Genomic DNA, 12,188 nt, shown 5'->3' with positions numbered 1-12,188 from the left:
GACCCCCCGCCCCCCCCCTTCGCCGGGACCCCGCCCCGACTCCAGGACGCAATTCTTCGCAGTGCAGAGAATCAGCGCCAGCATGGTCAGCGCGGCCCGGTTGGGATATGCGGCGACTTTCCGGCACAGGCCGGCGCGCCGATTCTCCGGCCCGGATGGGCAGAGCGGCAGTCATCAAAAAGCCGGGTCCCGCTGGTACCGCTCTAACATCCTCTGAGCCGGCGGGACCTCGGCATTGAAGGGTCCGGGAGCAGCCAGTGGGGGGGGAGCTCCTCCATAGTGGCCTGGCCTGGGATCGGGGGCCACTGATCGGCGGGCCGACCTCTCTGCCCCCCGGCCTCCTTTCCTCCGCGCCGGCTCCTGTAGCCCTGTGCCATTTGGCATCAGGGTCGGCGCGGGGAAGAAGGCCACTTCCACATGCGCTAGTTGCCGCCGGCCCAACTACTTTAGCATTTGAACCCGGGCGGCGGGTTCTTGAGGATATCAGAAACTCCGCAAGGAAAGTGATTCGGGCTTCTCCAAATTCACTTTCGGCTAGGTTCATCACCAAACCCGCCTTCTGAAGTCGATCGAAGAACTCCATACGATGTCTTAAACGTTCTTTCCATGTCTGGAAGTTGGAAATAAAAACAGATTGTCCCACTTTCTCCATGCAATCCTTCAATGGTGGGACAGGATAAGAGTCCGTTCTTGTAACTGCATTCACCTTTCTGTAGTCCACACACAACCTTTGGGTACCGTCTGGTTTAGGTACCATCACTATGGGTGAGCTCCATTGGCTGCAACCCACTTCAATTATGCCATTCTCCAGCATACTCTCAATCTCGCTGTTAACCTATGCCAATTTTAAAGTGTCAAGTCTATATGGATGTTGTTTGATCGGAACAGCATTTCCCACATCTACATCATGTATATCCATTTTAGTACTTCCCAATTTATCTCTACAAACTTGCCCATGTGATATCAATAACTCTTTCAGGTCAGTTCATTTTTCCTCAGGAAGGTAATTTGACAATTAATCCCAATTTTTAAGAACATCCTTGTTTTCCAATTTAATTTGAGGTATGTCAAATTCACAGTCATCTGGATTTGGTTTGTCACTTTGAGTTAGAATCATTAAAACCTCTTTTTCTCTCCTTCCCTTTCAAAGTACCTTTTAAGCATGTTCACATGACACACTCGGTGAGTCTTCCTTCTATCTGGTATTTTTACCACATAATTCACCTCACTTAATTTCCTTTCAATCTGATACGGTTCACAAAACCTAGCTTTTAAAGGCTCCCCTACCACTGGTAACAACACTAAAACTTTATCCCCACTGGCAAAACTCCGAACTTTGGATTTCTTGTCTGCTACCCGTTTCATCACATTTTGTGCAACTTTTAAATGTTGTCTCGCCGATTCACCTGCTCTATTTAATCGTTCCCTAAAATTTGACACGTAATCCAATAGTGTAATTTCCGATTTCTCACCCACCAATTTTTCCTGAATCACTTTAAGTGGTCCTCTTACCTCATGGCCAAAAATTAGTTCAAAAGGGCTACATTTGGTAGACTCATTAGGTGCATCCCTAATTGCAAACAATACGAATGGGATTCCTTTATCCCAATCCTCTGGATAATCGTGACAATACGCCCTCAACATTGTCTTTAATGTCTGATGCAATCTTTCTAACGCTCCCTCCGATTCTGGATGGTACGCAGTTGATTGAAATTGTTTTATTCCGAAGCTATCCATAACTTCTTTGAATAACTTTGAAGTAAAATTTGATCCTTGATCCGATTGAATTTCTGTGGGTAGTCCATATCTAGTAAAGAATTTAAGTAACTCCTCCACAATCTTTGTAGCTGTAATATTACGTACTGGAATGGCCTCTGGAAACCTAGTAGACACATCCATTAGAGTCAAAAGATATTGATTCCCACTTTTTGTTTTAGGAAGCGGTCCTACACAATTGATTAGGACCCTTGAAAAAGGTTCCTCAAATGCTGGAATGGGTATTAAGTGCGCTGGTTTTATCACTGCTTGAGGTTTCCCTATCACTTGACATGTGTGACATGATTGACAAAATTTAACTACATCTTTATGTAGTCCAGGCCAATGAAAATGTTTCTGGATTTTAGCTTGAGTTTTCCTTATTCCCAAATGACCTCCCACTGGTACCTCATGTGCAACTCGCAACACCTCCTTTCTATACCCTACCGGCAATACTACTTGATGAACTTCTGCCCACTTTTCATCCGCCTGCATATGTACAGGTCTCCATTTTCTCATCAAGACATCATTTTTACGGTAATAACACTCTGGTATACTCTCAGATTCCTTTTCCGTATATGCTTTCTGATATATCCGTTTTATTGCTACATCTTTCTTTTGTAACTCCGCTAATTTTCCTGAGCTAAAAATATCCGCCTCATCCTCCACCTGTTCTTGTTCTTTTTCAACCATCTGATCAAAAATCGTTTCTGATAATTGCACTTCAACTTCATCTTCACTCTTTGATTTCTCCTCTTGTCTTAACCTGTGACTTTGCGACCTTGTTACTACACAATCCGGAAAAATCCCCGGATATTCGTCCTTCAACACTTCAGTTGACTGATTTTCCACTGGCTTATCATCCACAGTGGGCATCACTCCCACCTGCGATCCAGCTATATCATTACCCAAGATAAACTGTATTCCTGGACAAGATAGTTTATAGAACATAGAAATATACAGAACAGGCCCTTCAACCCATGATGTTGTGCTGAACCTTTGTCCTAGATTAATCATAGATTATCATAGAATTTACAGTGTAGAAGGAGGCCATTCGGCCCATCAAGTCTGCACCGGCTCTTGGAAAGAGCACCCTACCCAAGGTCAACACCTCCACCCTATCCCCATAACCCAGTAACCCCACCCAACACTAAGGGTAATTTTGGACACTAAGGGCAATTTATCATGGCCAATCCACCTAACCTGCACATCTTTGGAGTATGGGAGGAAACCGGAGCACCCGGAGGAAACCCATGCACACACGGGGAGGATGTGCAGACTCCGCACAGACAGTGACCCAAGCCGGAATCGAACCTGGGACCCTGGAGCTGTGAAGCAATTGTGCTATCCACAATGCTACCATGCTGCCCTTAAGAACAAATTAATCTACACTATATCATTCTACCATAATCCATGTACCTATCCAATAGCTGCTTGAAGGTCCCTTATGTTTCCGACTCAACTACTTCCACAGGCAGTGCATTCCATGCCCCCACTACTCTCTGGGTAAAGAACCTACCTCTGACATCCCCCCTATATCTTCCACCATTCACCTTAAATTTATGTCCCCTTGTAATGGTTTGTTCCACCCGGGGAAAAAGTCTCTGACGGTCTATGCTATCTATTCCCCTGATGATCTTATAAACCTCTATCAAGTCGCCCCTCATCCTTCTCCGTTCTATTGAGAAAAGGCCTAGCACCCTCATCCTTTCCTCATAAGACCTACTCTCCATTCCAGGCAACATCCTGGTGAATCTCCTTTGCACCTTTCCCAAAGCTTCCACATCCTTCCTAAAATGAGGCGACCTGAACTGTATACGGTACTCCAAATGTGGCCTTACCAAGGTTTTGTACAGCTGCATCATCACCTCACGGCTCTTAAATTCAATCCCTCTGTTAATGAACGCTAGCACACCATAGGCCTTCTTCATAGCTCTATCCACTTGAGTGGCAACTTTCAAAGATGTATGAACATAGACCCCAAGATCTCTCTGCTCCTCCACATTGCCAAGAACCCTACCGTTAACCCTGTATTCCGCATTCATATTTGTCCTTCCAAAATGGACAACCTCACACTTTTCAGGGTTGAACTCCATCTGCCACTTCTCAGCCCAGCTCTGCATTCTATCTATGTCTCTTTGCAGCCGACAACAGCCCTCCTCACTATCCACAACTCCACCAATCTTCGTATCATCTGCAAATTTACTGACCCACCCTTCAACTCCCTCAACCAACTCATTAATGAAAATCACAAATAGCAGAGGACCCAGAACTGATCCCTGCGGTACTGGTAACTATTATCTATTACTCCTACTACCACTTCACCACCCTTCACTGGACTTTCCAACCTTACCTTATATAATGGAACGCTACTCCTCTCACCCTGAATTCCACATATCACCACCTTTTCTGGCAACATTCTTCCCAAACTACATAATTCCTCATCTCTTACCATTAATGATTGACTCACCCCTGTATCTCTTAAAATTGTGACTTCTTTACCTGCTCCTCCCGATACACATGAGTAAACTTTACCCACACAAGTAAATTCTTTAAATACATCTGGCACCTTCTTAACAATTACTTCTTGAGACTTCCGGTTGCGGTGATGCACTGCTAAGCCGCATGTTTCGGCACCTCCCGTTCCAACGGACTTTTGGGCTCTTATCGGGAGCCCCAACGGAAATTTCTTTTGACCCAACCCAGTGTGAGGTGACGAAGGAAGGAGTCCCCCCGGGTGTGTATGGAAAGGAGCGGCGGTAGTGGCCAGATTGCGGAGGATCCTTTGGAGCAGCGGCAGAGAAGAGAAGGGAGAAGCAAGATGGCGGCCGATGGAGCCCAGGTGGTCTGGGGCCCGGACCAGCAGGAGTTTCTCCGACGATGTGTGGAGGAGCTCAAGAAAGAGTTGCTGGCGCCGATGTTACTGGCAATCGAGGGACTGAAGGAAACACAAAAGGTCCAGGCGATGGAGCTCCGTGGAGTGAAGGCAAAGGCAGCCGAGAATGAAGATGAGATACAGGGCCTGGTGGTAAAAACGGAGACACACGAGGCACTACACAAGAGGTGCATAGAAAGGCTGGAAGCCCTGGAGAACAGCTCGAGGAGGAAAAACCTATGGATTCTGGGTCTCCCCGAAGGAACGGAGGGAGCTGATGCTGGGGCGTATGTGAGCACGATGCTCCATACACCATTGGGAGCTGAGGCCCCAACGGGCCCCCTGGAAGTGGAGGGAGCATAGCGGGTCCTCGTGAGAAGACCAAAGGCAGGGGAAACACCATGAGCAATAGCGGTGAAGTTCCATCGCTACAGGGACAGAGAGATGGTCCTGAGCTGGGCCAAGAAGGCACGGAGTAGCAAATGGGAGAACGCGGTGATAAGTGTGTATCAGGACTGGAGTGCGGAGGTGGCGAGAAGGAGGGCGAGCTTTAACCGGGCCAAGGCGGTGCTCCATAGGAAGAAAATTAAATTTGGGATGCTGCAGCCGGCGCGACTGTGGGTCACGCATCAGGGCAAGCACCACTACTTCAAGACGGCGGAGGAGGCATGGACATTCATCCAAGAAGAGAAACTGGACTAGATTTGAGAGTTTGATGTTTGGAGAGAAGCAGCGAGGTGGTGGTACAGTAATGTAAAGTGGGGAAAGGGGAGGGCTACTGTATAGCAATGTTGGACTGGGAATTTTTCTCCCCCCAATGGGGGGGACACGAAGAAATGTGGGCGCCGGTGGGAAAAGGGACAGGGAAGGGGAATGAGGGAACTGCGCCATAGGGGGCGGGGCCGAGAGGAAAGCGCAGGTATTTTTCCCGCGCTATGGAAATTATAGCGGGAAAACGGGCGCAGGAAGGAAGGGAGCCTCACACTCAGGGAGGTCAAAGAGTGAACGGGGGAAGCCGAGGTCAGCCAGAGTTAGCTGACTTCCGGAAGCAATATGGGGGGAGTAATCAAGCTAGAGGGGGATCTAGCGGGGGGGGGGGGGGGGGGGGGGGGGGGGGGGGGGGGGGGGGGATTAACTGGGTTGCTGCCGCTGAGTGCAAGGGGGAGCTGGTAAGAGATGAGGTGGGAGGGGCGGGAGGGTGCTGCCAGGGGGACAGACGGGTGCGTGGGACCTGGATGAGGAGATGGCCTAAAAAAGGGGATGGCTAGTCGACGAGGGGGGGGGGGGGGGTGAATGGCCCCCCAATCCGGCTGATCACGTGGAATGTGAGAGGTTTAAATGGGCCGATTAAGAGGGCACGGGTGTTTGCGCACTTAAAGAGACTGAAGGCGGACATAGTCATGCTCCAGGAGACGCACCTGAAGTTGGCGGATCAGATTAGACTAAGAAAAGGATGGGTGGGACAGGTATTCCACTCAGGGTTGGACGCGAAAAACAGAGGGGTGGCAATATTGGTGGGGAAACGTGTATCATTCGAGGCTAAGAACATAGTGGTGGACAGTGGGGGCAGATATGTGATGGCGAGTGGCAGACTGCAGGGCGAGGCGGTTGTGTTGGTGAATGTATATGCCCCAAATTGGGATGACGCAGGATTCATGAAGCGAATGCTGGGATGTATCCCGGACCTGGAGGTGGGAAATTTGATAATGGGGGGTGACTTTAACACAGTGCTGGATCCAGGGCTAGACCGGTCCAGATCCAGGACCGGGAGAAGGCCGGCAGCGGCCAAGGTGCTTAAGGGATTTATGGAACAAATGGGGGGAGTGGACCCGTGGAGATTCGCCAGGCCGATGGGTAAAGAGTTCTCTTTTTTCTCCCACGTCCACAAGGTATACTCCCGGATAGACTTTTTCGTTTTGGGAAGGGCACTGATCCCGAAGGTGGCAGGAACGGAGTACTCGGCCATAGCCGTTTCAGATCACGCCCCGCACTGGGTGGATTTGGAACTAGGAGAGGAAAGGGAGCAGCGCCCACTCTGGCGACTAGATATGGGACTACTGGCGGACGAGGGGGTCTGCGGAAGTGTGAAGGGGTGTATTGAGCGATACTTGGAGGTCAACGACGATGGGGAGGTTCAGGTGGGGGTAGTATGGGAAGCGCTGAAGGCGGTGGTTAGAGGAGAGCTGATCTCCATCAGAGCCCACAAGGGGAAACAAGTGGGCAAAGAAAGAGAGACATTAGTGGGGGAAATTTTGAGGGTGGATAAAAAATATGCGGAGGCCCTAGACGAAGGGCTATACAGAGAAAGACGAAGACTACAGACGGAGTTTGACCTGCTGACCACGGGAAAGGCAGAGGCACAGTGGAGGAAGGCACAGGGGATACAATATGAGTATGGGGGAAAGGCGAGCCGGCTGCTAGCCCAACAACTTCGGAAGAGGGTGGCGGCGAGAGATCGGGGGAGTTAGGGACAAAACGGGAAATATGGAGCAGAGAGCAGGGAAAGTGAATGAGCTGTTCAAGACCTTCTATGAGAGGCTATACAAGTCCCAACCCCCGGGGGGAAAAGAAGGAATGCTACACTTTCTGGACCAGCTAAGGTTCCCAAAGGTGAAGGGGCAGGAGGTGGCAGGGCTGGGGGCGTTAATCAAGGTGGATGAGGTGATTAAAGGACTGGGGAAAATGCAGGCAGGGAAGGCCCCGGGACCAGATGGGTTTCCGGTGGAATTCTACAGGAAGTATATGGACCTGTTGGCCCCGCTTTTGGCGAGAACCTTTAATGAGGCTAAAGGGGGATGCTACCCCCGACAATGTCGGAGGCGACGATATCGCTAATCCTGAAACGAGATAAAGACCCGCTGCAGTGCGGGTCATACAGGCCAATCTCACTCCTAAATGTAGACGCCAAACTGCTGGCCAAAGTGATGGCGACAAGGGTAGAGGATTGTGTCCCAGGGGTGGTGCATGACAATCAGACAGGGTTTGTAAAGGGGAGACAACTGAATGCTAATGTACGAAGGTTGCTGGGGGTGATGATGACGCCCCCACCGGAAGGGGAGGCAGAGATAGTGGCGGCGATGGATGCAGAGAAGGCATTCGATAGGGTGGAGTGGGACTATCTGTGGGAGGTGCTGAAGTGGTTTGGGTTCGGTGAGGGGTTTATTAGATGGGTCAGACTCTTATATGGGGCCCCGATGGCAAGCGTCGTTACAAACAGGCAAAGATCAGGATACTTTCGACTACATAGGGGTACAAGACAAGGGTGTCCCCTGTCCCCATTACTGTTCGCGTTGGCAATTGGACCACTGGCCATAGCGCTGAGGGATTCTAAGAAGTGGAGGGGGGTGCTTAGAGGGGGAGAGGAACATCGAGGGTTGCTCTACGCAGATGATCTACTGCTATATGTCGCGGACCCGGTAGAGGGGATGCCAGAGGTAATGCAGATACTTAGGGAGTTTGGAGAGTTCTCGGGATACAAACTAAATATGGGGAAGAGCGAGCTTTTTGTGATGCACCCCGGGGAACAGGGCAGGGGGATAGATGCTCTGCCGCTGAGGAGAGTGGTAAGGAATTTTCGATACCTGGGGATTCAGGTGGCCAGGAACTGAGGAACCCTGCATGGACTTAACCTGACGCGACTGGTGGAGCAGATGGAGGAGGACTTTAGAGGAGGAGGTGGGATATGGTGCCGCTGTCACTGGCGGGCAGAGTGCAGGCAGTTAAAATGGTGGTCCTCCCGAGAGGTTTCTTTTTGTGTTTCAGTGCCTCCCCATCCTGGTCACAAAGGCCTTTTTAAAAAAAATAGACAGGAGCATTATGAGCTTTGTGTGGGCGGGAAAGACCCCGAGAGTAAAGAGGGGGTTCCTGCAGCGCAGTAGGGACAGAGGGGGACTGGCACTGCCGAGCATGAGCGACTACTACTGGGCCGCCAATGTGTCGATGGTCTGTAAGTGGATGAGGGAGGAAGAGGGAGCAGCGTGGAAGAAGCTGGAGATGGCGTCCTGTAAGGGAACAAGCCTAAATGCGCTGGTGACGGCGCCGCTGCCGTTCTCCCCGAAAAGGTACACCACAAACCCAGTGGTGGTGGCGACCTTGAAGATCTGGGGGCAGTGGAGGCGACACAGGGGAGTGACGGGTGCCTCGGTGTGGTCCCCGATAAGGAATAACCACAGGTTCGTCCCGGGGAGGATAGATGGGGGATTCCAGTGTTGGCAGCGAGCAGGAATTAGGAAGCTGAGGGACCTGTTTATAGACGGGACGTTTGCAAGTCTGGGAGCGCTAGAAGAAAAATATAAGTTGCCACCAGGGAATGCCTTCCGATACATGCAAGTGAGGGCATTTGCGAGGCAACAGGTGAGGGAATTTCCACAGCTCCCGACGCAAGGGATCCAAGATAGAGTGATTTCGGGGGCATGGGTTGGAGAGGGCAAAGTGTCCGAAATATATCGGGAGATGAGGGACGCGGGGGAGGCGATGATAGAGGAGCTGAAGGGAAAATGGGAAGAGCTGGGGGAAGAGATCGAGGAGGGGCTATGGGCGGATGCCCTAAGTAGGGTAAATTCCTCGTCCTCGTGTGCCAGGCTTAGCCTGATTCAATTTAAGGTTCTACATAGAGCACATATGACGGGAGCAAGACTGAACAGGTTTTTTGGGGTCGAGGACAGATGTGGGAGGTGCTCAAGAAGCCCGGCGAACCACACACACATGTTCTGGTCGTGTCCGGCACTGCATGAGTTCTGGGGGTGTGTGGCAAGGGTAATTTCAATGGTGGTGGGGGTCCGGGTCAAGCCAGGCTGGGGGTTAGCTATATTTGGGGTTGCAGAAGAACCGGGAGTGCAGGAGGCGAGAGAGGCCGACATTTTGGCCTTTGCGTCCCTAGTAGCCCGGCGAAGGATTCTACTTATGTGGAAGGAAGCGAAGCCCCCGGGCGTGGAGGCCTGGATAAACGACATGGCAGGGTTCATAAGATTGGAACGAATAAAATTTGCGTTGAGAGGATCGGCTCAGGGGTTCTCCAGGCGGTGGCAACCGTTCCTTGACTATCTCGCGGAACGACAATGAAAAGACAGAAAGGACAGCAGCAGCAACCCAGGGGGGAGGAGAGGGGGAGCACTATTTTGTGTTTTTGTTTATTCTTTTCTAGTTTTGTTGTAAGCTCACTATATTATTTAAATAATGTTTAATGTATAATCCCTTGTTGAGTTGTAAAAACGGGAAAAAAGTTTGAAAAATTTCAATAAAATATATTTTTTTAAAAACAATTACTTCTTGAACAGGCTGGACAATCATTTGCACCTCCTTCGCTTCCCTTGGGCTTTCCTTTACCACTTTAACAAACCCCACTGTTTTATCCTGTTTTACCACATCAGCCTACCCAGTGCTTTTCTTCAACCACCAACACTGTGACTTTACATGGCCTAGTTTATTACAGTGAAAACATCTGAAACTTTTCATTTCTTTTCCACCCTCCTGGATTTCTTTTTTAATCTGAGGTACACTCTCTTTATTGTCTCCCATCAGATCACCTTTATCTTTACCACTTGAGTATTTCTCATGTCCCCAGTTTCTATCCCTCACCGGCTGAAACTGATGTCTGAAACCAATCTTTGATTTATGAACTAATTCATAATCGTCTGCCATTTCCACTGCTAATCTCGCAGTTTTAACCCTCTGCTCTTCCACATGAGTTCTCACTACATCAGGAATTGAATTTTTAAACTCCTCCAAAAGTATAATTTCTCTGAGAGCTTCATACGTTTGGTCTATTTTCAAAGCCCTTATCCACCTATCAAAATTACTCTGTTTGAGCCTTTCAAACTCCATGTATGTTTGACCAAATTCTTTCCGTAAATTTCTAAACCTTTGTCTGTAAGCTTCAGGCACTAGCTCATATGCACTTAAGATGGATTTCTTCACCTCCTCATATGTTCCAGATACCTCCTCCGGTAGTGATGCAAACACTTCACTAGCTCTACCTACCAGCTTTGTTTGAATCAGTAATACCCACATGTCCTGTTTAGCTACCTTCTCAAATGAAATGAAAAAGGCTTCCACTTCCTTCTCGTCAAACCTTGGCAATGCTTGGACATATTTAAATAGATTCCCACCAAGCTTTCGACTGTGACACTCTTTCTCACTATCCTTATCACTATCATCCAACTGTACGTTTCCCTTTACGTCTGCCAATTTTAACTGATTGTCATGTTTCATGGCCATTTTCTGAAGTTCAGACTCCTTCTCTTTATCTTTCTCCCTGATCTGTATCTCCCTTTCTTTTTCTTTTTGTTCTGCTAGGGCTATTCTTTCTTTTCTCCTTTCTTCTCCTTTTCTTTTTCCTCTCTCTCTCTTTCTCTTTCTTTGACCTCTCTCTCACTCTTGTATGCCAGCCGCTTTAATGTTCTTTCTCATGTTCCATTTGTTTAATTTGCAACTGAATTTTTGCCATTTCCAAAGAGTCAAACTCTATCTCAGGCATCTTTAAATGCTTAACCACCGCCATATTTACCTCACCTTTTCGCATTTTGTCAGGTAGTGTTAACTGCAATGTTCTTGCCAAACCTAACCGTCTGCTTTTCGTTTCTGTCCGTAAAGTACTACGTGTAACATTCTCCACCCCCAAAAACTTCTGAGCCTCTGAAAGAGCCATTGTTCACAACGCTCTCCCCACTTAAACTAAAATACCACACTGGAAAAGCAACAATCCTTCACTGTCTTTAAGTTCACAAAAGCCAATCCAATAGATAGACTTTTATCCCCCTCGAGCCCCCAATTGTTATGGACGAGGGGTGTTCAGAACCCCAAAATGTATCATGGAGTTCAACCAACCATCCATTTAATGGATTTGTTGCCTTTGCGAGCACACGGCTTTCCCCTAGGTGTGGGATTACAATTATGGACACGTGGGTTTTTAAACACAAAACACTGTTTATTCCATGAACTCAACTTAACATCTTAAATAAACATTGGATCTCTTAACACCCTTTACTTCAAAGATAACTCAGAAAATATTGCAACAGTAAATAACTCCTTAAAATGTTCCTTCAAACTTCCAAGAGACTTAACACCTTTAAACAGTATCACATCAGGTTAAAGGATATATATATTTTCTGTAGAATGGCAGAGATATATTAGCTTGGGTGACTTCAGCGCCAGCACCTTGCTTTCTTCCTGCAAACTCTCTGGAAACACACAGACACACCCAAGCTGCTGTCTCAAACTGGCTTTCTCCTTTTAATCAGATCACAGCAAACCAGAACTTCTCAAGCTGCTGTCTCAAACTGGCTTTCTCCTTTTAATCGGCTCGCAGCAAAACAGCCAGACACTTTTAAACTGCTCTCAGCAAAACCAGCCAGGCACTTTTCAAAACTGCAAAACCAAAACTGCAAAATGGCTGAACTGAGCTAAGCTCCACCCACTCTATGACATTACTGTTTTCTTAAAGGTACATTGCTTAAACATCCATGTCTTAAAGGTACCCTCGAATGACACTACAGAAAGCCAGATGTGTCAATTAGACTGGTTACACTTCAAGATCTAAACCCCCAATCCTCGCCAACAA

At 48.4% G+C, this 12,188-nt stretch overlaps 1 protein-coding gene across 1 annotated transcript in view; it reads left to right on the top strand.

The window, feature by feature from the left end:
• Positions 1-12,188, top strand: part of LOC140430237 (Y+L amino acid transporter 2-like) — a 322,420-nt gene that overhangs the window by 203,790 nt on the left and 106,442 nt on the right. The gene's annotated exons all lie outside the window — the stretch shown is intronic.

Source organism: Scyliorhinus torazame, chromosome 10 (genome assembly GCF_047496885.1).
Source record: "Scyliorhinus torazame isolate Kashiwa2021f chromosome 10, sScyTor2.1, whole genome shotgun sequence".
NCBI lineage: Eukaryota > Metazoa > Chordata > Chondrichthyes > Carcharhiniformes > Scyliorhinidae > Scyliorhinus > Scyliorhinus torazame.
This window is presented reverse-complemented; position numbering and strand designations above follow the sequence as displayed.